The following is a 27,398-nucleotide window of genomic DNA, read 5'->3' as shown; positions in this document are numbered from 1 at the left end:
CCTTAACATCAAACTTGCAGTGATTCTCGATAGGTAATGATATCCGAACAGCAAGCTTACTATTTAGGAAGTTAGTAGTACTGCCCGTGTCGATGAGAACAGTGATTGGTTGTTGTTTGAGAAGGCCTCCAATTTTCATCGTTTGCGGGTTTGAGTAGCTAGCTAGTGTATGTACCGTAACTTCGGTCGGTTGTGGCTCTTCTTCTGCATCTTCTTCTTCATATTCAAAGCTCTCTTTTGGATGTTCAATGACCTCTTCTTCTATCGGTTCAATCATAAGAAGTCCTCCTTTACTGCAGCGATGCTCACGGCTCCACGGCTCGTCACAATGCCAACATAACCCCTTCGCATATCGCTCCCGAAGCTCTTCTCCTGTTAACCTCTTTGGTGCAGGGACTTGGTCGACAGTAGGGGGGGCTGAGGGCTTCAATATTACTGGTTGAGGAGTGACCCTAGTCCTCCGAGCTTCATGGTTCAATTGCTCCTCTTGATGTCGTGCGAAAGAGATGGCTGCCATAAGCGTATACGGTTGTCGCGCTTTAACTTCTCCTCGGATCTCCGGCTTCAAGCCCTCAATGAAGGTCCTCAATAGCTGTTTTTGAGACCAATCATGATTTTGATTAGATAACCTTTCAAACCTGGTTTGGTACTCCTGAATGGTGGAGGTTTGTCGGATCTTTGCTAGTTGTTTGTCAATATTCTCGTAATCGGTTGGTCTGAAGCGAATCAGCAGTTCTTCTTTGAATTGTCACCATGAAAGGACTCCATAAGTATGTTCAAACCAGTCAAACCATTGAATAGCATCCCCTTCAAGATGTATAGCTGCAATTTTCACCATAGATACATCCGCGGTTTTGTGGTACTGAAAATATCGCTCCGCATGCGAAATCCAACCAATCGGGTCTCCTTCTTCCCATCTAGGGAAGTCCACTCTCATGCATGGATAGTTGGGGTTGGTCATAGAGCTTCCCCTCTCTTGGAAGTCATCTCTTCGGGCTTGGTGTGATTGGGCAAAGCTCTCTCCTTGATATGATTTCTTCGGGCTTAGTGGTCGGCCCAATCTGAGTTCGGTAAAGAGCGTCCGAATCTTATCCTCCATTCGCGCCTCCAAGGCTTCGAATTTAGCATTGATTGCCTCCTTCGATGCCATAGTATATGGCCCCAAATCAATGATGTTAAGATCTCTCTTTTACTGTTGGGTTAAAGGCATGTATAGGTTGAGAGAAGTGATGGTTGAAACTGTTGGTGGATTGGTGGATGTAGGCTACGGTTTAGGCTTGTTTTGTGGCTGTTTTGGGTGCAGTTTGAGGGTGTGGTTTGGTAGAGTTTTAGGGCTGTGGATGAAAGTTTTGGATCTGTGGTAGATGGTAGCAAAGGTTTGACAGAAATCCGTGGAAGTTGCAGCAAGTATGTGCTGTCTTGTAAGAGTAGAATTGTCGTCGAAGAAACAACGGTTTCTCGACGTAATTTCCACCAAAAACTTAAGAGAATTGAGGAGGGAATTGATAGCAAAATCACAGTTTATATGACAGCAAGGATATCTAATTTAATCAAGAAAATTTCGGCAGTATAACAGCAAAGAAATTGGTGCAAGTTGCAATTGCAGAATTATCGTCGAAAAATTTCAGCGGGTTACGATGAAAATTTATGGCAACATAAAATCGTTTTTAGAGATGAATTTCTTAATAGATCAATCTTAGATGGAAGCCAAGATGATATATGAAGTCTATAAGAAATTTCATTCAAAAAAGATTGCAAATAGATGGGTTAAGGCAACGATATGCAGTTGAAATTTTCTGCAGCATAGATTTTCAAGTGTAGCAGATTGGACATAAAAGATCAGTAGTTTATATTGAGAATTTTTCGATGAAACCAAAGGGAAATCTACTGTTAGGAAGTGTCAAAGATGTCATAAAAATTTCGTAGAAAATTGGATAGAAAAAGTACAGTAGCAAGATCAAACAGATGGTGCTATGCGGCTTGAATTCTGCAATTCAAGTGCAGCAGATTGGACATAAAAGATCAGTAGTTTATATTGAGAATTTTTTGATGAAACCAAAGGGAAATCCACTGTTAAGAAGTGTCAAAGATGTCATAAAAATTTCGTAGAAATTTGGATAGAAAAAGGACAGTAGCAAGATCAAACAGATGGTGATATGCGGCTGGAATTCTGCAATATATCTTTCGTCGTAGAGATGAAAACTTTGTGACGAAAAGTTTATGCAGCAATATAGGAACGATTTTTTTTTTTTTTTTTTTTGGATTTTCGAATAAGGATAACTAAATTGCAGCAGCAGTAAGGTAGGAAACCAGAACCTATTGCAATTCACGGGGAGATCAAAGGATGATCCGTGGTGGTGGAGATGATGGCGGAATTCGGTGACGATCTTTTAAGCAATTGTGGGAATTGCTTTGGATGGTTGTGGAGGGTTGATGGATGGCTGTGAAAGGGCAGCGAGACGCCAAGAACGCTGCTCTGATACCAGGTGTTAGAACCCTTGCAGATTCTAAACTTGGGGTTGATCTCTTTAGGGGATCGGCCTCCTTGGAACTCTATAGGGGTTCCTCCCTCCAAGTTGCTGCTCAAAGGCTGCAGAAAAGATTCATCTATTGCTTGAGAAAAGAGGAGGAATACATGGCTATTTATAGGGCTTCTAAACCCTAACTCCTAATAGGACTCCTACTTAAGACTCTTACTTCTAACCAACTCCTAATAGGACTCCTACTCAAGACTCCTATTCCCTTACAACTCCTAATTCTTCTCTAAGAAAAAACCTCCTACATGAATGTCCCTCTCAATTAGGACTCTCCTAGCTAGAGTCCTAACAGAATGTCCCTCTCAATTAGGACTCTCCTAGCTAAAGTCCTAACAGTTTTACATGAATGTCCCTCTCAATTAGGACTCTCTTAGCTAGAGTCCTAACATTTTTACATAAATATCCCTCTCAATTAGGACTCTCCAAGCTAGAGTCCTAACACTAGTGCCCCTATTCTCACTATTCCAAGTGGTAGTGAGGGATTTGTAGTTTATACTGATGCTTCAAGAAAGGGCCTAGGATGTGTTTTGATGCAGGAAGGGAGAGTAATTGCTTATGCATCTAGGCAACTTAAAGGTTATGAATTAAATTATCCAACTCATGATTTGGAATTAGCAGCAATTATTTTTGCTCTAAAGATTTGGAGACATTATTTGTATGGTCGACAGTTTGAAATCTTCACTGATCACAAGAGTTTAAAATATATTTTCACTCAGAAAGAGTTGAACATGAGACAGCGAAGATGGATAGAACTTCTGAAGGATTATGATTGTGTCATCCGTTATCACCCAAGCAAGGCCAATGTTGTAGCTGATGCACTTAGTAGGAAATCTACGAGTTTTATGGCTAGTCTGGTTGTGAAGCAATGGAAGTTATTAGATGAAAATTTTGATTTGAAAGTTTTGAAGAAAGAGCAAGACTCGATGATGTTGATGGCCTCCATTCAATTGCAATCTGATCTTATTCAACAAATTAAGGAGGGACAATTACGAGATCCACACTTAATCTTCTTGAGGAGTGAAGTAGAAAAGGAATTGAAGCCACAATTTCAAGTTTCAAAGGATGGCCTATTGAGATTTGGGGAGAGAGTATGTGTACCAAATGAACTAGATATCAAGAATCAAATCCTAAATGAAAGTCATACTTCAAAGTACGCCCTACACCCTGGGAGCACTAAGATGTATAGAGATCTTCAAAGTTATTATTGGTGGGAAGGCATGAAGAAGGAAATTGCAATGTATGTTTCAAAATGTTTGACGTGTCAGCAAATGAAAGTAGAACACCAAAGACCTGGAGGGTTGCTGCAACCTTTAGTTATACCTGAATGGAAATGGGAATGTATTACTATGGATTTTGTTTCAGGACTACCCAGAACCTCGAGGAAGCATGATGCTATTTGGGTTATCATTGATAGGTTAACAAAATCTGCACATTTCCTTCCGATTAATATGACTTATTCGCTTGATAGACTTGCAGATTTATATGTTAATGAAATAGTAAGACTTCATGGTATTCCAAAGGAGATCATCTCTGATAGAGACTCCAGATTTCTCTCTAGATTCTGGAGAAGATTACAGGAATCTATGGGCACTAAAGTTAAGTTTAGTACTGCATATCATCCTCAGACTGATGGTCAGTCAGAAAGAACAATTCAAACACTTGAGGATTTGCTTAGAGCCTATGTTATGGATTGGAAAGGTGAATGTGATAAGGATATTTCACTTGTTGAGTTCATGTATAACAATAGTTATCATTCAAGTATTCAGATGGCTCCTTATGAAGCTTTATATGGGCGAAAGTGCATAACACCTATATGTTGGGAGGAAGTTGGGGACAGAAAGTTGTTAGCACCGGACAAGGTACAAGAAACTACCGAGAAAATTCAAGTTATAAGAAAAAGGTTAAAAGCTGCTCAGAGTCGTCAAAAGAGTTATGCCGATAATAGGAGACGAGATATTGAGTTTGAAATCGGAGATTTTGTATTCTTAAAAGTCTCCCCTTCCAAAGGCATTATAAGGTTTGGGAAGAAAGGAATGTTAAGCCCAAGATTTATTGGACCTTTTGAGGTTCTTGAGAGGGTTGGTTCTGTCGCTTACAGGATTGCCTTACCACCAGCATTGAGCCATGTCCATGATATATTTCATGTCTCGATGATTAGAAAGTATATGTATGACCCTTCTCACATCATTAAGTATGAGCTGGTGGAGTTCGATAAAGATTTATCCTATGTGGAAGAGTCTATTCAGATTATTGATAAGAAAGAAAAAGTCCTAAGGAATCGGGTCATCCCATTGGTTCAAGTAAATTGGAGACATCATTCTGGAGAAGAGACAACTTGGGAGCTAGAAGAGGAAATGAAAAAGGTGTATCCTCGTCTTTTCATCGAATAGAGGTACGATAAATTTAGAGGACTAAATTTTTCTTTTAAGGGGGGGAGAGTGTAACACCCCTCATTTCCGAATGTTCGTATAAATTTTTGGTGATAATGTAAGCATCTATTTTAATTGACAAAAGAAATAGAGTATGAATCAGAGGTAACTTATTTTTAAGATTTGGGAGATCTGTTCAAAAAAAAAAAAAGAAAAGAAAGAATCTGAGGACCTATATGTAAACCCTAAGGACCTGATCGTGAATATGATAAAAACAAGGACTAAACTGTAAAATACACCAAATGACAAATTCCACCGCTTAAGCCTCTCTGCCTTCGTTGTTAAGGAAGCAGAGGAGGCAGCTCGTGGGTGATCAGGGAAAGAAAGAAAGAAAGAAGAAGAAGAAGAAGAAGAAGAAGAAGAAGAAGAAGAGGAAGAAGAGAAAGAAAATTGGGGCTTTTAGGGTTCTTGCTTTAATCTTGTCATTTCGGGTCAAAATTTCCAAAGGCAAGTATTCTAGCCCCATCCTACAGAAGTATTAGACTCTGTTTTTATGTTGATTCAAAATAAATTGGAAGATTTCTATTTAGAAACTGATATGTCTTTCTTTGGACATAAAACCATGGATTCTGAAAGTTTTTCGGTAAACTGACCCCTAAGCACTGTTTCGGCTATAAGTTTTAATACAGAATGAGAATTCAGGCAGGAAATATTTTTTTTTGAAATTAGACTCATATGTATTTCTTTTGACACCGATTTTGTAGATTTTGGACACCGAATACTTACCCAAAAATTTGTTTCAAAAGAGCCTATAGACGCTGTAAAACAGAGTTCAAGATTTCTGACCTTTCGATACTAAAACGCCTATAACTCCCTGTTGAAAATTCTGATTTGTACCAAACTGATTTTATTTGAAACTAGACTTGAAATTCTCTCTTTTGACATATAGTTTGAAAATTTTGGAGTTCAATTGCCCACCCTATCGTCTGTTGAATCCGACCCTATAAATTCTGCAAAACAGTGATTGTGATTTTGACCTTGTGTTACCAAATCAGAGGTAACTCTGTGTTGGGAGCCCTGTTTCATATGAAATCTGTTCCATCCGAATATAGATTGATATATGGTTTGACCATAGCCTTCTTGTGGGTATTGGAGCATAATTGTTATTCTGAAATATTTGTTTGATGTGCCACTGGAATTCTGTCGGAAATCGAGCTTTGGTCGATTTCGCGTATTCTGTTCCATTTCCTTTGGATACTTGAATTCGCCTAATCTTCTTATTGGAATTGAGTTGATTATGATTGCTTGGAATCCCTGTACACTCTTGCTTCCATTTCTTTCCTAAAATGAATACTTTTATGAGAGATTTGTTCCTTGCATCACATTGCTTTTGAAAAGGCACATGTACGTTTGGTTGTTCCGCGTGTGCTTCCGTTATATGCTACTTATTGTTGAAACTGCCTTCTTGTACTCTGGTGTGTGGGATTGTCTGGACCTTTGCCAGAAATGGTAAAGGGTATGCGCTGATTTGCCCGCTTTGTGGGGTCCCGCTTTGTGGGATATTCTGGTATGCGCTTATTTGCCCGCTTTGTGGGGTCCCGCTTTGTGGGATATTGCTTAGAGCCTGCGATGCTCTGCCAGCCCCTTTGACTTCACCTAGACGTGGGTGGATGGAGCTCCCAGACGTGGGAGACTTTTGTCAGGTGGTCATTCAGAAATGGATGAATCACATTCTGACTGAGATCCCACTACACCCTCTATATGTTTGATATGACATCCAGAGTTTTGGTGAGTTATTTCTGTTCATGCTCTGGATAAGTATGATATGATTGCAACGTCAAGGACGACGTTTGAGCTTTTGTACGACATATGAGTTTGATATGCTCTGAAATGCTTCATTCACTGTTGATTTTGCTTCGTAATGTTCCATATGCTGTTGATATGTTTCGGAACATTTTATATGCCATTGATAAGCTCCGATATGTTTCCTTTGTTTCTGATATGCTCCAATTACTCTATGCCCCATCTGTCAGGAACCAAATATATATGATTAAAAGGACAATTGTGATTCTGCTCCTAAGGATATTATGTCTACGAAATCGTATATTCTGCTTTGTGTTTTGAAACTGTATCTATTTCGAAATTGTACTATTTTGATTATGGATATGTTAGTCACTTGCTGAGCTCTTTATGCTCACCCCGTTTGTTGATAAATTTTTCAGGATAGCGTATCGCTTGCTTAAATGTTAAGAATGGGCTGAGGCAGTGGAAAGTTTAGAAGACGTTGGGCAGAACTTTTGTTAGCATATATGTAGTTGTGTATAAGCTACCTTGCATCTGATGAAATGTGACTATGAATCTAAACCTGTGGATTTTGTGTAAGTTAAAGGATCCCTCATGTATAGGGTTTTGGAATGTTAAATTAAATTCGTGTAATGATATGAACTCATGGTGAATCGATGATTGTGGTGACTGCATAGATTTCCCCACATGTGGATTTATATTGTGGTTTTTATTTTGATGAGTCGAGTTCAGATTGTATGAATTATCGAGTGATGTGTGCTATGTTTATGAATTGCACAGGGTTATGAATTGGTAGATTATAGAAGTGAAATTTTTGATCTGAATGTTTTCTTAGTGACCTCAAATGTGTGTTTGGATCCTGGGTTAGTTGTGACGAAAAATTTTAAATATCATGGATATTTTTAGGGGCGTGACAACTTCGATGTTTTGATGGGATCTGGTGATTTAGTGCTGCCATTATCGCACCCGTTTCGCGAGCTTCGTCCCTCGCCTATGTGCACGTCGCGGTCAGCGCATCAACGTCCGGAGCCTCTTGCCCGTCGCGAAACCGTCGTCGCTTTCTCGAACGTTCACGAAATCCCTATTGCAAGCTCTCTCCGAGCCCTAGCCCGACGACTGCGTATCGGTCACGGCAAGCGCGTGCCGAAACCATCGGCACTTTCTAGAACGATCTCGGAATCGCTATTACGACCCCAATCCGGAAAGCTCTCTCGGAGCCCCTCGATACTGACTGCGTAACGGTCACAGCAAATTTCCAGCCCCAAAACAATCGTCTCGGAGCTCTACGGGAGATGTTTCGTATCCCGGGATGCAAAAAGGAGTGCAACACGAGGACTTCCCAGGGGGTCACCCATCGTAGTACTACTCTGGCCCAAGCACGCTTAACTTCGGTGTTTTGATGGGATCCGGTGATTTAGTGCTACCATTATCGCACCCGTTTCGCGAGCTTCGTCCCTCGCCTATGTGCACGTCGCGGTCAGCGCATCCACGTCCGGAGCCTCTTGCCCGTCGCGAAACCGTCGTCGCTTTCTCGAACGTTCACGAAATCCCTATTGCAAGCTCTCTCCGAGCCCTAGCCCGACGACTGCGTATCAGTCACGGCAAGCGCGTGCCGAAACCATCGGCACTTTCTAGAACGATCTCGGAATCGCTATTGCGACCCCAATCCGGAAAGCTCTCTCGGAGCCCCTCGATACTGACTGCGTAGCGGTCACAGCAAATTTCCAGCCCCAAAACAATCGTCTCGGAGCTCTACGGGCGATGTTTCGTATCCCGGGATGCAAAAAGGAGTGCAACACGAGGACTTCCCAGGGGGTCACCCATCGTAGTACTACTATGGCCCAAGCACGCTTAACTTCGGTGTTTTGATGGGATCCGGTGATTTAGTGCTGCCATTATCGCACCCGTTTCGCGAGCTTCGTCCCTCGCCTATGTGCATGTCGCGGTCAGCGCATCAACGTCCGGAGCCTCTTGCCCGTCGCAAAACCGTCGTCGCTTTCTCGAACGTTCACGAAATCCCTATTGCAAGCTCTCTCCGAGCCCTAGCCCGACGACTGCGTATCGGTCACGGCAAGCGCGTGCCGAAACCATCGGCACTTTCTAGAACGATCTCGGAATCGCTATTGCGACCCCAATCCGGAAAGCTCTCTCGGAGCCCCTCGATACTGACTGCGTAGCGGTCACAGCAAATTTCCAGCCCCAAAACAATCGTCTCGGAGCTCTACGGGAGATGTTTCGTATCCCGGGATGCAAAAAGGAGTGCAACACGAGGACTTCCCAGGGGGTCACCCATCATAGTACTACTCTGGCCCAAGCACGCTTAACTTCGGTGTTTTGATGGGATCCGGTGATTTAGTGCTGCCATTATCGCACCCGTTTCGCGAGCTTCGTCCCTCGCCTATGTGCACGTCGCGGTCAGCGCATCAACGTCCGGAGCCTCTTGCTCGTCGCGAAACCGTCGTCGCTTTCTCGAACATTCACGAAATCCCTATTGCAAGCTCTCTCCGAGCCCTAGCCCGACGACTGCGTATCGGTCACGGCAAGCGCGTGCCGAAACCATCGGCACTTTCTAGAACGATCTCGGAATCCCTATTGCGACCCCAATCCGGAAAGCTCTCTCGGAGCCCCTCGATACTGACTGCGTAGCGGTCACAGCAAATTTCCAGCCCCAAAACAATCGTCTCGGAGCTCTACGGGAGATGTTTCGTATCCCGGGATGCAAAAAGGAGTGCAACACGAGGACTTCCCAGGGGGTCACCCATCGTAGTACTACTCTGGCCCAAGCACGCTTAACTTCGGTGTTTTGATGGGATCCGGTGATTCAGTGCTGCCATTATCGCACCCGTTTCGTGAGCTTCGTCCCTTGCCTATGTGCACGTCGCGGTCATCGCATCAACGTCCGGAGCCTCTTGCCCGTTGCAAAACCGTCGTCGCTTTCTCGAACGTTCACGAAATCCCTATTGCAAGCTCTCTCCGAGCCCTAGCCCGACGACTGCGTATCGGTCATGGCAAGCGCGTGCCGAAACCATCGGCACTTTCTAGAACGATCTCGGAATCGCTATTGCGATCCGAATCCGGAAAGCTCTCTCGGAGCCCCTCGATACTGACTGCGTAGCGGTCACAGTAAATTTCCAGCCCCAAAACAATCGTCTCGGAGCTCTACGGGAGATGTTTCGTATCCCGGGATGCAAAAAGGAGTGCAACACGAGGACTTCCCAGGGGGTCACCCATCGTAGTACTACTCTGGCCCAAGCACGCTTAACTTCGGTGTTTTGATGGGATCCGGTGATTTAGTGCTGCCATTATCGCACCCGTTTCGCGAGCTTCGTCCCTCGCCTATGTGCACGTCGCGGTCAGCGCATCAACGTCCAGAGCCTCTTCGGAGTTTTGAAACCGTCGTCGCTTTCTCGAACGTTCACGAAATACCTATTGCAAGCTCTCTCCGAGCCCTAGCCCGACGACTGCGTATCGGTCACGGCAAGCGCGTGCCGAAACCATCGGCACTTTCTAGAACGATCTCGGAATTGCTATTGCGACCCCAATCCGGAAAGCTCTCTCGGAGCCCCTCGATACTGACTGCGTAGTGGTCACAGCAAATTTCCAGCCCCAAAACAATCGTCTCGGAGCTCTACGGGAGATGTTTCGTATCCCGGGATGCAAAAAGAAGTGCAACACGAGGACTTCCCAGGGGGTCACCAATCGTAGTACTACTCTGGCCCAAGCACGCTTAACTTCGGTGTTTTGATGGGATCCGGTGATTTAGTGCTGCCATTATCGCACCCGTTTCGCGAGCTTCGTCCCTCGCCTATGTGCACGTCGCGGTCAGCGCATCAACGTCCGGAGCCTCTTGCCCATCGCGAAACCGTCGTCGCTTTCCCGAACGTTCACGAAATCCCTATTGCAAGCTCTCTCCGAGCCCTAGCCCGACGACTGCGTATCGGTCACGGCAAGCGCGTGCCGAAACCATCGGCACTTTCTAGAACGATCTCGGAATCGCTATTGCGACCCCAATCCGGAAAGCTCTCTCGGAGCCCCTCGATACTGACGGCGTAGCAGTCATAGCAAATTTCCAGCCCCAAAACAATCGTCTCGGAGCTCTACGGGAGATGTTTCGTATCCCGGGATGCAAAAAGGAGTGCAACACGAGGACTTCCCAGGGGGTCACCCATCGTAGTACTACTCTGGCCCAAGCACGCTTAACTTCGGTGTTTTGATGGGATCCGGTGATTTCGTGCTGCCATTATCGCACCCGTTTCACGAGCTTCGTCCCTCGCCTATGTGCACATCGCGGTCAGCGCATCCACATCCGGAGCGTCTTGCCCGTCGCGAAACCGTCGTCGCTTTCTCGAACGTTCACGAAATCCCTATTGCAAGCTCTCTCCGAGCCCTAGCCCGATGACTGCGTATCGGTCACGGCAAGCGCGTGCCGAAACCATCGGCACTTTCTAGAACGATCTCGGAATCGCTATTGCGACCCCAATCCAGAAAGCTCTCTCGGAGCCCCTCGATACTGACTACGTAGCGGTCACAGCAAATTTCCAGCCCCAAAACAATCGTCTCGGAGCTCTACGGGAGATGTTTCGTATCCCGGGATGCAAAAAGGAGTGCAACACGAGGACTTCCCAGGGGGTCACCCATCGTAGTACTACTCTGGCCCAAGCACGCTTAACTTCGGTGTTTTGATGGGATCCGGTGATTTAGTGCTGCCATTATCGCACCCATTTCGCGAGCTTCGTCCCTCGCCTATATGCACGTCGCGGTCAGCGCATCAACGTCCGGAGCCTCTTGCCCGTCGCGAAACCGTCGTCGCTTTCTCGAACATTCACGAAATCCCTATTGCAAGCTCTCTCCGAGCCCTAGCCCGACGACTGCGTATCGGTCACGGCAAGCGCGTGCCGAAACCGTCGGCACTTTCTAGAACGATCTCGGAATCGCTATTGCGACCCCAATCCGGAAAGCTCTCTCGGAGCCCCTCGATACTGACTGCGTAGCGGTCACAGCAAATTTCCAGCCCCAAAACAATCGTCTCGGAGCTCTACGGGAGATGTTTCGTATCCCGGTATGCAAAAAGGAGTGCAACACGAGGACTTGCCAGGGGGTCACCCATCATAGTACTACTCTGGCCCAAGAATGCTTAACTTTGGTGTTTTGATGGGATCCGGTGATTTAGTGCTGCCATTATCGCACCCGTTTCGCGAGCTTCGTCCCTCGCCTATGTGAACGTCGCGGTCGGCGCATCAACGTCCGGAGCCTCTTGCCCGTCGCGAAACCGTCGTCGCTTTCTCGAACGTTCACGAAATCCCTATTGCAAGCTCTCTCCGAGCCCTGGCCCGACGACTGCATATCGGTCACGGCAAGCGCGTGCCGAAACCATCGACACTTTCTAGAACGATCTCGAAATCGCTATTGCGACCCCAATCCGGAAAGTGTTGAATCTCAGATTTTGATGATGAAGTCAATTGTCATTTGTTGTCTAATCTATGTGTTGAGATAAGTGTGCAGGATTAACTACGATGAAAGTTAGACAAGCAGCAGGAGTTGCACCAGAGTCAAGTTCATGATCACGTTGGGAGTTCGAGAGTTCGACGGAAGTTCGGACGGTCGTCGGAGGTTCTGCGAGAACAGATCCGAGAAGTCCAGAAGCTTGCCAAGCGAAGCTCGTCGGAACTTGCCAAGTGGATCGTCGCAAAGTCCAGGAGTTTGCCGGAAGTCCGCAGGAGCATCACCGAGGGTTCATCGGATGATCGACGGAAGTTCGCCGGAAACTCGCCGGAAGAAGCGATTGACGCACCGAAGCAAAGCTGCAGAAATTGTCTTAGATTTAATCGTAGTTAGCACGCTGATTAAGCTGGAAAATGGGAGGTGATCCCATTGGCTTAATCTTGGGGCAATTGGGCCCCTGAAGGACTGAAATTGGGCCGAATGGAATGAACCATTCGGACCCTGATTGCACCAGGAGGTGCAACCGCCCAGGCCAGGAGGTGGCACCGCCTGGGCTGTGTCTTCCAGCGAGACTGGGCGGTGCAACCTCCCCAACCGGGAGGTGGCACCGCCTGAGCTCCGTCTTCGAGCTAGACTGGGCGGTGCAACCTCCCTGGCAGAGAGGTGGCACCGCCTGAGCTCAGTCTTCGAGCAAGACTGGGCGGTGCAACCTCCCTGGCAGAGAGGTGGCACCGCCTGAGCTCGGTCTTCGAGCTCTGCCAGGCGGTGCAACCTCTCCAATCAAGAGGTGCAACCGCCTGATCCCGGAATTCCGGGATTTGATCGTTTTGAGCTCCAAATTTGAATTGGGTTGGGGCCTATAAATTCCCCACCCATTCAGCACTAAAAAGATACAGACCTACACCGAAATCTTGATCTTTTCTGTGATTCTAAGAGCTCAAAAGTATTGTAAAGCCTTTAAGTCTCCTCCTTCTGTTCTTCAAGTTTTCAGTTGTAAAGTGAGGAGAGAAAGGTCTGTAAAGGTTGTCTCCTGAGCCTGTCAAAAGGAGAGAAACTGTAAAAGGGCAGTTTGGCCTTCACCCATTAAAGGAAGGCCCCTAGTTGACGTCGGAAACCTCGTCGGTGGAGGAAGCCAAAAGTGGAGTAGGTCAGGAATGACCGAACCACTCTAAATCTCTGGTTTGCGTTTATTTTTTAGCACTTTATCTTTACTGCAAACCTCCTACACTACTACTGCTCTCTGCGCTTTCACGAACAAGTTCTAAGTGCTGTTCTTCCGAATCTGCATTCAGACGTAAAGTCGTGTTTTAGTACATTACAGTTTACGTTTACGTTTTGATTCTGCAGAACTGTTCTCTGTGCTTTTGCGAACGAGTTTCTTTGCAGTTTACACTTACAGTTTGATTCTATTTATAACTGCAAACTGTCTTCTGCAATTTTACGAACGAGTTTCAACATTTAGATGTAAAACTGCATTTAGACGTAAATCGGCTTTCCTCGCACAATCGTCAGATTTCAGTTTACGTTTACGTCTTGATTTCAACTGCATATTGCCCTCTGCGAATATACAAACGAGTTTCAAAGTTCAGACGTAAATTTACGTCTAATCTGCGTTTAAGACGTAAATCTGCGTTTAGACGTAAATCTGCGTTTAGACACAAATCTGCGTTTAGACGTAAATCTGTTTTTTTGCAGATTACCTTTTGAGCTGTACAACAGCAGCACATTGTCTTTATACTTCTGCTCAATCCGCACTTAGACACAATCTGCGTTTAGACGCAATCTGCGCTTAGACGCAATCTGCGTTTAGACGCAATCTGCACTTAGACGCAATCTGCGCTAAGACGCAAACTGCGCTTAGACGCAATCTGAGTTTAGACGCAATCTGCATTTAGACGCTAACTGCGTTTAGACGCTAACTGCGCTTAAACGTAAACTGCACTTAATCATAAGTAATCTTAGAATCGGTTTTTGCATCAAAATAGTCTTTGTCGAACGAACGCAGCCTTCGCTTTTTAATCGCTGAAAAATATCCGCTGCACTAATTCACCCCCCCCCCTCTTAGTGCTCTCGATCCTAACAATTGGTATCAGAGCCCGGTTAACTCTCAAAAGGATTAAAACCCAAGAGAGATGGCTTACGCCGGAAACTAAGAGGGCCATTCTATTACACGTCCACCCATGTTTAATAGGACGGACTACACCTACTGGAAGACCCGAATGAGGATCTTTCTTATTTCTATGGATTTTGAACTGTGGAATCTTGTCGAAAACGGTTTTTCAAAGTCTTCTCTTCCAATGATCGATTGGAATGATTTGGAGAAGAAGGCTTTCGCTCTAAATGCAAAGGCTATGAATGCCTTATTTTGTGCACTTGATAAAAACGAGTTTAACCGTGTTTCAACTTGTGAAACTGCATTCGATATTTGGCACACACTCGAAGTGACCCATGAGGGCACAAGTAGAGTAAAAGAGTCAAAAATCAATTTGCTGTTACACTCCTTTGAACTTTTTCGGATGAAACCGAGTGAAACCATTGGCGACATGTTTACCCGTTTCACGGATGTCGTCAACGGTCTAAAAGGACTCGGAAAGAGCTTTTCGGATTTTGAGCTTGTTAATAAGATACTAAGATCCCTTCCTAAGAGTTGGGATCCTAAAGTCACCGCTATTCAAGAGGCAAAAGATCTGCGAAATTTCCCTCTTGAAGAACTAATCGGGTCATTAATGACCTACGAAATGACTTGTAAAGCTCATGAAGAGCAAGAAGACATCCTTCCAAAGAACAGGAAGGATATGACAATCAAAACTTCAGAATGCCACTTGAGAGAAAACTCAAGTGATGAGGACTGTGATGATGACTTGGCACTCCTAACAAGAAAGTTTAAAAAGTTCTTTAAAAGAAACAAGTTTAAGAATGATGCAAAAAAGAAACTTGAACCCAAAAAGGACCAAGTAATCTGCTATGAATGCAAAAAGCCGGGACACTACAAGAGTGACTGTCCCCAAGTCAAGAAAAGAACAACAAAGAAGAAGGCGCTCCAAGCAACATGGGATGATTCAAGCGCATCTGAGGAAGAGGAGTCCAACACCGAGCAAGTTGCTCATTACGCCTTAATGGCTATCGGAGAGGAGGTAACAGATTCATTAAATGCTGATTTATCTTTCGATGAATTATTAAATGCTTTCAATGACTTATTTGACGAATGCAAGAGTATAAGTAGAAAATATAAATTGCTGAAAAAGGTGCATGATAGTCTTACTTGTGAGTTTGATAAGTTAAAAGTCGAACATCATGATAGTTTAAATTCATGTATCAAATGTCATGATTTAGAAACTTTACAAAAAGAAAACCTGCTACTCAAGGATACCTTGAAGAAATTCGAGGTTGGTAGCAAGTCGTTGAACATGATCCTTGCAAACAAGGGTCACGTTCCAAAAAGGAGCGGAATTGGATTTGTGAGAAGTCCTCACCAAAATCCAATGACTTTTATAAAAGGCTCCATCTTACATGTTCAACACCAAACTAAGTGCAACTTTTGTTGCAAATCTGGACATAGGACACATTGTTGTCCATTCAAGAAAATAAGTCCAAACAAACTGATTTGGGTTCCTAAAGGAACCATGATAAACTCGATGCAACATGATAGAAAATGTAGATCTATTTATGAGGCACCCAAAAGCAAATGGGTACCTAAACATCATCCTTTCTTGTAGAAAACTAAACCATCGCAAGCTAGGAGCAAGAGATGGTACATTGATAGTGGATGCTCAAGGCATATGACCGGAGATCCATCTCAATTCTCTAAGCTCACTAGCATAGACGAAGGATATGTCACCTTCGGAGACAACAACAAGGGTAAAATCATTGGCAAAGGAACCATAGGTAACAAATCCAACTTCTCTATTGAAGATGTTTTGCTAGTTGATGGTTTAAAACATAACCTCTTGAGCATTAGTCAATTGTGTGATAAAGGATATATTATAAGATTTGAATCTAATGCTTGCATCATTGAAAAACCACACAAAAATATATCTATGATTGCATTGAAACAAAATAACGTATACACTATTGACATCAATGATTTGTGTAATGAAATGTGTTTTTCTGCCTTAAATGAGGATGCTTGGATATGGCATAGAAGATTAGGTCATGCTAGCATGAAACTGATCACTCAAATATCATCCAAAGAACTTGTAAGAGGAATTCCTCATATCAAGTTCATCAAGGATAATGTATGTGATGCTTGCCAATTAGGTAAACAAATTAAGAGCAGCTTCAAATCTAAAAATCAAATAAGCACCTCTAGGCCCTTACAATTAATCCATATGGACTTGTTCGGACCAATCTCCACATCGAGTCTAGGAGGTAGCAAATACGCCTTTGTCATTGTTGATGACTATAGCAGATATACATGGACCTACTTCTTAAGACAGAAAAATGAATGCTTTAAATGCTTTACCAAGTTTTGTAAACTTGTTCAAAATGAGAAGGGTTCTATGATTTCGTCAATTAGAAGTGATCATGGTGGAGAATTTCAAAACCATGACTTCCAAGAATTCTGTGAACTCAATGGATACAACCATAATTTCTCTACTCCAAGAAATCCTCAACAAAATGGGGTTGTAGAAAGAAAAAATCGAAATTTACAAGAAATGGCAAGAACCATGTTGAATGAACATAGCCTACCCAAATATTTTTGGGCCGAAGCCATAAACACTGAATGTTATATTTTAAATAGAGTACTAGTAAGACCCTTACTCACCAAAACTCCTTATGAGTTATGGAATAACAAAAAACCCAATGTTTCATATTTTAAAGTCTTTGGGTGTAAGTGTTTTATCTTAAATGAAAAGGAAAACTTAGGAAAATTTGATGCTAAATCCGATGAAGGAATCCTTCTTGGTTATTCTTCGGTTTCTAAAGCTTTTCGTATCTTCAATAAAAGAACTTTAATTATTGAAGAATCCATTCATGTTGTTTTTAATGAGATTTCCGAAACTAAGAAAAATGATCTTGATGATGATGTTAATTTTGATTCCTTAAATTTAAATGAAACCCCTTCTCCAACTAGCAACTTGGATGCATCCACTTCCGAAACATCCTTACCCAAGCATTGGAAGTATGTAGATGCTCATCCTAAGGAGCTAATATTAGGAGACACATCAAAGGGGGTTCAAACACGATCTTCTTTTAAAAATTTTTGTGCCAACGCCGCCTTTCTCTCCCAAATTGAACCCAAATGTGTTGATGAAGCCATGAAAGATGATTCATGGATTATCGTAATGCAAGATGAATTGAATCAATTTGAGAGAAATGAGGTGTGGACGCTTGTTCCTAGGCCAAATGACCATTTAGTTATTGGTACTAAATGGGTCTTTAGAAACAAGCAAGATGAAAATGGTATCGTGGTTAGAAACAAGGCTAGATTAGTGGCCAAAGGTTTCAACCAAGAAGAAGGTATCGATTACGAAGAAACCTTCGCACCTGTGGCTCGATTGGAAGCCATAAGGATGCTCCTTGCCTACGCGAGTTGTAATAATTTTAAGTTATTTCAAATGGATGTTAAAAGCGCTTTTCTAAATGGTTTTATTTCTGAAGAAGTTTATGTTGAACAACCTCCTGGATTTGAAAATAATAGCCTCCCTAATCATGTGTTTAGATTAACTAAAGCTCTCTATGGTTTAAAACAAGCCCCAAGGGCTTGGTATGAGAGACTTAGTTCTTTTCTCATTAAAAATAATTTCATAAAAGGCAAGGTTGATACTACATTGTTTATCAAGAATTTTGAAAATAATTTTCTCATTGTTCAGATTTATGTTGATGATATCATCTTTGGCTCTACAAATGAATCTCTGTGTGAATCTTTTGCTAAAACTATGAGTCTTGAATTCGAAATGAGCTTAATGGGAGAATTAACATTCTTCTTAGGTTTACAAATCAAACAACTAAGCAATGGCATCTTTATTAGTCAAACTAAATATGCCATGAATTTATTAAAAAGGTTTAATATGAACAACTCAAAGGCTAGTAACACTCCTATGAGCACCTCCACTAAGTTAGAAACTGATGAAAGTGGAGAAAGCTTTGATCAAAAAACTTATAGGGGTATGATAGGAAGTTTACTTTACCTCACTGCAACCAGACCAGACATCATGTTCAGTGTAGGACTTTGTGCTAGATTTCAATCAAACCCTAAGATATCTCATCTCAAAGCAGTTAAAAGAATATTTAGATATCTTAATGGTACCACAAATCTAGGATTATGGTACCCAAAATCAGAGAATTTTGAGTTAATTGCTTATGCTGATGCTGACTTTGCTGGCTGTAGATTAGATAGAAAAAGCACATCAGGATCATGTCAATTTTTAGGACATGCCCTTGTTTCCTGGTCATCAAAGAAACAAAACTCGGTTGCACTATCAACAACCGAAGCTGAATATATTGCAGCAAGTGCATGCTGTGCACAAGTTGTATGGATGAAAAATACCTTAGAAGATTATAAAGTTCATCTCAAAAATATTCCAATTAAATGTGATAACACAAGTGCAATATGCTTAACCAAGAATCCTATACAACACTCAAGAACAAAACATATTGATATCAGACATCACTTTATACGAGATCATGTCACCAATCATGACGTAACCATAGAGTTCATTGATACTAAACATCAACTAGCTGACATTTTTACAAAACCTCTAAGTGAAGAACAATTTGACTTCATTAGAAGAGAATTAGGAATGTTGATATGTCCGAATACTTAAATTTGTTAAAATTATTTTTCGGACTATATTGTATGATCAAATCACTTGATTGCCATGTCTCTATGATTATATGCAACAAAATCTTCTCCGAATGCATCTTATTTTTCGAATGCTATAAACCAGATTTTTTCGTACACTTTCATGAAAAATAAGTATCTGAAATAGATTTGATGAAGTGATTCATGTGTATGTATTCCATCCTGCAAAATCTTTACATGGACAATGGATTATAACACAAAGGGGAAGAAGTATTTAGAGCAATCTATGTGAAATTCCTCTATAAGCTTGCTTTGATTAATTTCCTGGTATCATGATTATTATGCTTTTTGTTGATGACAAAGGGGGAGATATATATATGAATTGATAAACACTGCCATACTATAGTGATGCTATAAACACTGCTATGATTATGCCATCCTTGCATCACCAAGAGATACAAGAACATGTGCTAAAGTTTGCATTATGCCCTGAGTTGATATGTTATCATGTGAAGAAAATGCAAAAACTTGATAGTATATTTCAAATGTATGCATCATGTAATAGTGCTTCACAGCTTTATATGATAATGTTCATACTACATGATGAATGGTTACAAACACAATCATACAAACTTGATGATGAATGTCAAGCCCTGACATCATCTTTGAAGAGATACATCATGATGAGTATCATGATGGGAGTATTGATAAGTTTAACTGATCTAACTTATCAATACGTCACTTGAATTCTTAGGTCTTGAATTCAAGGTTGACTTATCTCAACTATGGCATATAGACAGGGGGAGTTAAGGATAACTCCATTATCAATTGATTGTCATCATCAAAAAGGGGGAGATTGTTGAATCTCGGATTTTGATGATGAAGTCATTTGTCATTTGTTGTCTAATCTATGTGTTGAGATAAGTGTGCAAGATTAACTACGATGAAAGTTAGACAAGCAGCAGGAGTTGCGCCGGAGTCAAGTTCATGATCACGTTGGGAGTTCGAGAGTTCGACGGAAGTTCGGACGGTCGTCGGAGGTTCTGCGAGAACAGATCCGAGAAGTCCAGAAGCTTGCCAAGCGAAGCTCGTCGGAACTTGCCAAGTGGATCGTCGTAAAGTCCAGGAGTTTGCCGGAAGTCCGCAGGAGCATCACCGAGGGTTCATCGGATGATCAACGGAAGTTCGCCGGAAACTCGCCGGAAGAAGCGATTGACGCACCGAAGCAAAGCTGCAGAAATTGTCTTAGATTTAATCGTAGTTAGCACGCTGATTAAGTTGGAAAATGGGAGGTGATCCCATTGGCTTAATCTTGGGGCAATTGGGCCCCTGAAGGACTGAAATTGGGCCGAATGGAATGAACCATTCGGACCCTGATTGCACCAGGAGGTGCAACCGCCCAGGCCAGGAGGTGGCACCGCCTGGGCTGTGTCTTCCAGCGAGACTAGGCGGTGCAACCTCCCCAGCCGGGAGGTGGCACCGCCTGAGCTCAGTCTTCGAGCTAGACTGGGCGGTGCAACCTCCCTGGCAGAGAGGTGGCACCGCCTGAGCTCAGTCTTCGAGCAAGACTGGGCGGTGCAACCTCCCTGGCAGAGAGGTGGCACCGCCTGAGCTCGGTCTTCGAGCTCTGCCAGGCGGTGCAACCTCTCCAGTCAAGAGGTGCAACCACCTGATCCCGGAATTCCGGGATTTGATCGTTTTGAGCTCCAAATTTGAATTGGGTTAGGGCCTATAAATTCCCCACCCATTCAGCACTGAAAAGATACAGACCTACACCGAAATCTTGATCTTTTCTGTGATTCTAAGAGCTCAAAAGTGTTGTAAAGCCTTTAAGTCTCCTCCTTCTGTTCTTCAAGTTTTCAGTTGTAAAGTGAGGAGAGAAAGGTCTGTAAAGGTTGTCTCCTGAGCCTGTCAAAAGGAGAGAAACTGTAAAAGGGCAGTTTGGCCTTCACCCATTGAAGGAAGGCCCCTAGTTGACGTCGGCAACCTCGTCGGTGGAGGAAGCCAAAAGTGGAGTAGGTCAGGACTGACCGAACCACTCTAAATCTCTGGTTTGCGTTTATTTTTTAGCACTTTATCTTTACTGCAAACCTCCTCCACTACTACTGCTCTCTGCGCTTTCACGAACAAGTTCTAAGTGCTGTTCTTCCGAATCTGCATTCAGACGTAAAGTCGTGTTTTAGTACATTACAGTTTACGTTTACATTTTGATTCTGCAGAACTGTTCTCTGTGCTTTTGCGAACGAGTTTCTTTGCAGTTTACACTTACAGTTTGATTCTATTTATAACTGCAAACTGTCTTCTGCAATTTTACGAACGAGTTTCAACATTTAGATGTAAAACTGCATTTAGACGTAAATCGGCTTTCCTCGCACAATCGTCAGATTTTGTCACGCCCCTAAAAATATCCATGATATTTAAAATTTTTCGTCACAACTAACCCAGGATCCAAACACACATTTGAGGTCACTAAGAAAACATTCAGATCAAAAATTTCACTTCTATAATCTACCAATTCATAACCCTGTGCAATTCATAAACAAAGCACACATCACTCGATAATTCATACAATCTGAACTCGACTCATCAAAATAAAAACCACAATATAAATCCACATGTGGGGAAATCTATGCAGTCACCACAATCATCGATTTACCATGAGTTCATATCATTACACGAATTTAATTTAACATTCCAAAACCCTATACATGAGGGATCCTTTAACTTACACAAAATCCACAGGTTTAGATTCATAGTCACATTTCATCAGATGCAAGGTAGCTTATACACAACTACATATATGTTAACAAAAGTTCTGCCCAACGTCTTCTAAACTTTCCACTGCCTCAGCCCATTCTTAACATTTAAGCAAGCGATACGCTATCCTGAAAAATTTATCAACAAACGGGGTGAGCATAAAGAGCTCAGCAAGTGACTAACATATCCATAATCAAAATAGTACAATTTCCAAAGAGATACAGTTTCAAAACACAAAGCAGAATATACGATTTCGTAGACATAATATCCTTAGGAGCAGAATCACAATTGTCCTTTTAATCATATATATTTGGTTCCTGACAGATGGGGCATAGAGTAATTGGAGCATATCAGAAACAAAGGAAACATATCGGAGCTTATCAATGGCATATAAAATGTTCCGAAACATATCAACAGCATATGGAACATTACGAAGCAAAATCAACAGTGAATGAAGCATTTCAGAGCATATCAAACTCATATGTCGTACAGAAGCTCAAACGTCGTCCTTGACGTTGCAATCATATCATACTTATCCAGAGCATGAACAGAAATAACTCACCAAAACTCTGGATGTCATATCAAACATATAGAGGGTGTAGTGGGATCTCAGTCAGAATGTGATTCATCCATTTCTGAATGACCACCTGACAAAAGTCTCCCACGTATGGGAGCTCCATCCACCCACGTCTAGGTGAAGTCAAAGGGGCCGGCAGAGCATCGCAGGCTCTAAGCAATATCCCACAAAGCGGGACCCCACAAAGCGGGCAAATCAGCGCATACCCTTTACCATTTCTGGCAAAGGTCCAGACAATCCCACACATCAGAGTACAAGAAGGCAGTTTCAACAATAAGTAGCATATAACGGAAGCACACGCGGAACAACCAAACGTACATGTGCCTTTTCAAAAGCAATGTGATGCAAGGAACAAATCTCTCACAAAAGTATTCATTTTAGGAAAGAAATGAAAGCAAGAGTGTACAGGGATTCCAAGCAATCATAATCAGCTCAATTCCAATAAGAAGATTAGGCGAATTCAAGTATCCAAAGGAAATGGAACAGAATACGCGAAATCGACCAAAGCTCGATTTCGGACAGAATTCCAGTGGCACATCAAACAAATATTTCAGAATAACAATTATGCTCCAATACCCATAAGAAGGCTATGGTCGAACCATATATCAATCTATATTCGGATGGAACAGATTTCATATGAAACAGGGCTCCCAACACAGACTTACCTCTGATTTGGTAACACAAGGTCAAAATCACAATCACTGTTTTTCAGAATTTATAGGGTCGGATTCAACAGACGATAGGGTGGGCAATGGAACTCCAAAATTTTCAAACTATAGGTCAAAAGAGTGAATTTCAAGTCTAGTTTCAAATAAAATCAGTTTGGTACAAATCAGAATTTTCAACAGGGAGTTATAGGCGTTTTAGTATCGAAAGGTCAGAAATCTTGAACTCTGTTTTACAGCGTCTATAGGCTCTTTTGAAACAAATTTTTGGGTAAGTATTCAGTGTCCAAAATCTACAAAATCAGTGTCAAAAGAAATACATACGAGTCTAATTTCAAACAAAAATAGTTCCTGCCTGAATTCTCATTCTGTATTAAAACTTATAGCCGAAACAGTGCTTAGGGGTCAGTTTACCGAAAAACTTCCAGAATCCATGGTTTTAAGTCCAAAGAGAGACATATCAGTTTCTAAATAGAAATCTTCCAATTTATTTTGAATCAACATAAAAACAGAGTCTAATACTTCTGTAGGATGGGGTTAGAACACTTGCCTTTGGAAATTTTGACCCGAAATGACAAGATTAAAGCAAGAACCCTAAAAGCCCCAATTTTCTTTCTCTTCTTCCTCTTCTTCTTCTTCTTCTTCTTCTTCTTCTTTCTTTCTTTCTTTCCCTGATCACCCACGAGCTGCCTCCTCTGCTTCCTTAACAACGAAGGCAGAGAGGCTTAAGCGGTGGAATTTGTCATTTGGTGCATTTTGCAGTTTAGTCCTTGTTTTTATCATATTCACGATCAGGTCCTTAGGGTTTACATATAGGTCCTCAGATTCTTTCTTTTCTTTTTTTTTTTTTGAACAGATCTCCCAAATCTTAAAAATAAGTTACCTCTGATTCATACTCTATTTCTTTTGTCAATTAAAATAGATGCTTACATTATCACCAAAAATTTATACGAACATTCGGAAATGAGGGGTGTTACACTCTCCCCCCCTTAAAAGAAAAATTTAGTCCTCTAAATTTATCGTACCTCTATTCGATGAAAAGATGAGGATACACCTTTTTCATTTCCTCTTCTAGCTCCCAAGTTGTCTCTTCTCCAGAATGATGTCTCCAATTTACTTGAACCAATGGGATGACCCGATTCCTTATGACTTTTTCTTTCTTATCAATAATCTGAATAGGCTCTTCCACATAGGATAAATCTTTATCGAACTCCACCAGCTCATACTTAATGATGTGAGAAGGGTCATACATATACTTTCTAATCATCGAGACATGAAATATATCATGGACATGGCTCAATGCTGGTGGTAAGGCAATCCTGTAAGCGACAGAACCAACCCTCTCAAGAACCTCAAAAGGTCCAATAAATCTTGGGCTTAACTTTCCTTTCTTCCCAAACCTTATAATGCCTTTGGAAGGGGAGACTTTTAAGAATACAAAATCTCCGATTTCAAACTCAATATCTCGTCTCCTATTATCGGCATAACTCTTTTGACGACTCTGAGCAGCTTTTAACCTTTTCCTTATAACTTGAATTTTCTCGGTAGTTTCTTGTACCTTGTCCGGTGCTAACAACTTTCTGTCCCCAACTTCCTCCCAACATATAGGTGTTATGCACTTTCGCCCATATAAAGCTTCATAAGGAGCCATCTGAATACTTGAATGATAACTATTGTTATACGTGAACTCAACAAGTGAAATATCCTTATCCCATTCACCTTTCCAATCCATAACATAGGCTCTAAGCAAATCCTCAAGTGTTTGAATTGTTCTTTCTGACTGACCATCAGTCTGAGGATGATATGCAGTACTAAACTTAACTTTAGTGCCCATAGATTCCTGTAATCTTCTCCAGAATCTAGAGAGAAATCTGGAGTCTCTATCAGAGATGATCTCCTTTGGAATACCATGAAGTCTTACTATTTCATTAACATATAAATCTGCAAGTCTATCAAGCGAATAAGTCATATTAATCGGAAGGAAATGTGCAGATTTTGTTAACCTATCAATGATAACCCAAATAGCATCATGCTTCCTCGAGGTTCTGGGTAGTCCTGAAACAAAATCCATAGTAATACATTCCCATTTCCATTCAGGTATAACTAAAGGTTGCAGCAACCCTCCAGGTCTTTGGTGTTCTACTTTGAGTTGCTGACACGTCAAACATTTTGAAACATACATTGCAATTTCCTTCTTCATGCCTTCCCACCAATAATAACTTTGAAGATCTCTATACATCTTAGTGCTCCCAGGGTGTAGGGCGTACTTTGAAGTATGACTTTCATTTAGGATTTGATTCTTGATATCTAGTTCATTTGGTACACATACTCTCTCCCCAAATCTCAATAGGCCATCCTTTGAAACTTGAAATTATGGCTTCAATTCCTTTTCTACTTCATTCCTCAAGAAGATTAAGTGTGGATCTCGTAATTGTCCCTCCTTAATTTGTTGAATAAGATCAGATTGCAATTGAATGGAGGCCATCAACATCATCGAGTCTTGCTCTTTCTTCAAAACTTTCAAATCAAAATTTTCATCTAATAACTTCCATTGCTTCACAACCAGACTAGCCATAAAACTCGTAGATTTCCTACTAAGTGCATCAGCTACAACATTGGCCTTGCCTGGGTGATAACGGATGGCACAATCATAATCCTTCAGAAGTTCTATCCATCTTCGCTGTCTCATGTTCAACTCTTTCTGAGTGAAAATATATTTTAAACTCTTGTGATCAGTGAAGATTTCAAACTGTCGACCATACAAATAATGTCTCCAAATCTTTAGAGCAAAAATAATTGCTGCTAATTCCAAATCATGAGTTGGATAATTCAATTCATAACCTTTAAGTTGCCTAGAAGCATAAGCAATTACTCTCCCTTCCTGCATCAAAACACATCCTAGGCCCTTTCTTGAAGCATCAGTATAAACTACAAATCCCTCACTACCACTTGGAATAGTGAGAATAGGGGCACTAGTCAATCTTCTTTTTAACTCTTGAAAGCTTTGCTCACAATCATCACCCCATACAAATTTTATATTCTTCTTAGTGAGTTTGGTGAGAGGTTGAGCAATTCGAGAAAATCTCTCCACAAATCTCCTGTAATAACCTGCCATGCCCAAGAAACTTCTAACCTCTGTTACATTTGTTGGTACTTCCCATTCAACTACAGCTTCTATTTTCCTTGGATCAACAGATATGCCCTTCCCTGAAATCACATGGCCTAAGAAAGCAACTTCATTCAACCAAAATTCACATTTGCTGAACTTCGCATACAACTTCTTTTCTCTTAGTATGGACAGCACATCTCTCAAGTGTTCCTCATGCTCCTGATTACTCTTTGAATACACCAATATGTCATCAATAAATACAATTACACAGATATCCAAGAGCGGTTGAAATATCCTATTCATTAGTTCCATAAAAGCTGCAGGGGCATTTGTCAAACCAAAAGGCATCACCAAGAATTCATAATGACCATATCGAGTTCTGAAAGCTGTTTTTGAAATATCCTCCTCCTTGATCTTTAACTGATAGTAACCTGACCTCAGGTCAATCTTAGAGAATACTTGTGCACCCTGCAGTTGATCAAACAAATCATCAATTCTAGGTATGGGATATTTGTTTTTGATGGTCACCTGATTCAACTGTCTATAATCAATACAAAGCCTCAATGTTCCATCCTTCTTCTTCACTAATAGTACCGGAGCACCCCATGGGGACACACTGGGTCGTATGAAACCCTTATCTAATAATTCTTGTATTTGCTTCTTTAATTCTTCTAGCTCAAGTGGTGCCATTCTGTAGGGAGGCTTAGATATTGGGGTGGTACTGGGGACTAGATCAATAGCAAATTCACCCTCTCTATCTAGAGGTAAACCAGGCAAGTCGTCTGGAAATACATCAGGGAATTCTTTGACCACTGAAATTTCATCTAGGTGGGTTTCCTGATTTGAATGCTCCTTTACACACACCATATAACAAAAACAACCTTTCTGCATAAGATGATAAGCTTGAAGTGCGGATATTAAGCAAGGAGGCAAATCATGCTTAATGCCCTCAAAGAAAAATATAGGCTGATCTGGTATGCAGAAAGTAATTATTTTTTTTTGTAACAATCAATACTAGCGTGATGAGAAGATAACCAATCCATACCAAGTATAATATCAAAGCCCTGGATCTCTAGGAGAATCAAATCAGCAAGGAATTCGTGGTCTCCAATAGAGATCAAACAAGATGGGTAGACCAAGTTTGTTGCCAATGAATCTCCAACAGCAGTTGTTACATATAACATATAATCCAGGGGTTTAGGTGGAATATCCAAGTGACAAGCAAAGTATTTTGAAACAAACGATAAGTTGGAGCCGGGATCAAACAAAACTTTTGCATTTCTTTTAGAAACATGAAGAATACCTTCCTCCACTGATTTAGAAGCTCTAGAATCTTGTTCAGTGATAACGTATACTCTAGCATGGGCTGAGGGTCTAGGAGACAGTGGCTCTCT

At 41.9% G+C, this 27,398-nt stretch overlaps 5 non-coding genes and 4 pseudogenes across 5 annotated transcripts; all 9 read right to left on the bottom strand.

The window, feature by feature from the left end:
- Nucleotides 1-8,027: 8,027 nt before the first annotated feature.
- LOC135602176 (5S ribosomal RNA) lies at nucleotides 8,028-8,146 on the bottom strand (annotated as a pseudogene).
- A 350-nt stretch (nucleotides 8,147-8,496) lies between these two features.
- LOC135602973 (5S ribosomal RNA) lies at nucleotides 8,497-8,615 on the bottom strand (annotated as a pseudogene).
- A 350-nt stretch (nucleotides 8,616-8,965) lies between these two features.
- Nucleotides 8,966-9,084, bottom strand: LOC135601337 (5S ribosomal RNA). The gene has a single exon (XR_010483632.1). It is a non-coding gene; the product is annotated as a 5S ribosomal RNA (ribosomal RNA).
- A 350-nt stretch (nucleotides 9,085-9,434) lies between these two features.
- On the bottom strand, nucleotides 9,435-9,553 carry LOC135601535 (5S ribosomal RNA). The gene has a single exon (XR_010483826.1). It is a non-coding gene; the product is annotated as a 5S ribosomal RNA (ribosomal RNA).
- Nucleotides 9,554-9,903: 350 nt separating this feature from the next.
- On the bottom strand, nucleotides 9,904-10,022 carry LOC135601447 (5S ribosomal RNA). The gene has a single exon (XR_010483740.1). It is a non-coding gene; the product is annotated as a 5S ribosomal RNA (ribosomal RNA).
- A 350-nt stretch (nucleotides 10,023-10,372) lies between these two features.
- On the bottom strand, nucleotides 10,373-10,491 carry LOC135603581 (5S ribosomal RNA; annotated as a pseudogene).
- Nucleotides 10,492-10,841: 350 nt separating this feature from the next.
- LOC135600891 (5S ribosomal RNA) lies at nucleotides 10,842-10,960 on the bottom strand. The gene has a single exon (XR_010483202.1). It is a non-coding gene; the product is annotated as a 5S ribosomal RNA (ribosomal RNA).
- Nucleotides 10,961-11,310: 350 nt separating this feature from the next.
- LOC135601445 (5S ribosomal RNA) lies at nucleotides 11,311-11,429 on the bottom strand. The gene has a single exon (XR_010483738.1). It is a non-coding gene; the product is annotated as a 5S ribosomal RNA (ribosomal RNA).
- A 350-nt stretch (nucleotides 11,430-11,779) lies between these two features.
- LOC135599208 (5S ribosomal RNA) lies at nucleotides 11,780-11,898 on the bottom strand (annotated as a pseudogene).
- Nucleotides 11,899-27,398: the final 15,500 nt, after the last annotated feature.

Source organism: Musa acuminata, chromosome BXJ2-1 (genome assembly GCF_036884655.1).
Source record: "Musa acuminata AAA Group cultivar baxijiao chromosome BXJ2-1, Cavendish_Baxijiao_AAA, whole genome shotgun sequence".
Taxonomy (NCBI): Eukaryota; Viridiplantae; Streptophyta; class Magnoliopsida; order Zingiberales; family Musaceae; genus Musa; species Musa acuminata.
The sequence above is the reverse complement of the archived record's forward strand: the minus strand, read 5'-3'. Positions and strand labels throughout refer to the sequence as shown.